Source organism: Sorghum bicolor, chromosome 1 (genome assembly GCF_000003195.3).
Source record: "Sorghum bicolor cultivar BTx623 chromosome 1, Sorghum_bicolor_NCBIv3, whole genome shotgun sequence".
Lineage (NCBI taxonomy): Eukaryota > Viridiplantae > Streptophyta > Magnoliopsida > Poales > Poaceae > Sorghum > Sorghum bicolor.
This window is the reverse complement of record NC_012870.2, coordinates 31,794,008-31,794,841: the sequence shown is the minus strand read 5'-3', so window position 1 is coordinate 31,794,841 and position 834 is coordinate 31,794,008.

Genomic DNA, 834 nt, shown 5'->3' with positions numbered 1-834 from the left:
ACGTTCCTGGCTTAAGGACCTCGGCCACCACATACGGGCCTTCCCAAGGTGGGGTTAGCTTGTGGCGTCCTTGGTTGCTTTGCCGGCGTCGTAGGACAAGGTCACCTACGTTGAGGTCCCTCTTGCGCACGTGCTTGTCGTGGTAGCGTCGGAGTCTCTGCTGATATCTAGCAGAGTTGAAGAGGGCCATGTCTCGAGCTTCCTCGAGTTGGTCGACCGCGTTTTCTTGAGCTTCTTTGTTCGATTGCTCATTGTAAGCCCTGAGTCGAGGTGACCCATACTCGAGGTCTGTGGGGAGGATAGCCTCAGAGCCGTAGACCATGAAGAACGGGGTGTATTTGGTGGCTCTGCTCGGCGTTGTCCTTAGGCTCCATAGGACCGAGGAAAGCTCCTCGACCCATCTCTTGCCGAATTTCTTCAATCGATTGTAGATCCTTGGCTTGAGTCCTTGTAAAATCATGCCATTGGCACGCTCGACTTGGCCGTTAGTTCGAGGGTGGGCTACTGCGGACCAATTCACACGGATGTGATGCTGATCACAGAAATCCAAGAACTTTCTGCCAGTAAACTGGGTGCCGTTGTCGGTGATGATGACATTGGGGATCCCAAATCGATGGATGATGTCGGAGAAGAAGAGGACGGCTTGCTCGGAGCGGATGTTAGTGATGGGTCGAGCCTCGATCCATTTAGAGAACTTGTCAATAGCCACCAGCAAATGTGTATACCCTCCTTTCGCCTTTTGTAGAGGTCCTACTAAGTCGAGCCCCCACACCGCAAACGGCCAGGTGATGGGGATCATCTGAAGAGCATGGGCGGGCAGGTGCGTCTGTTGGC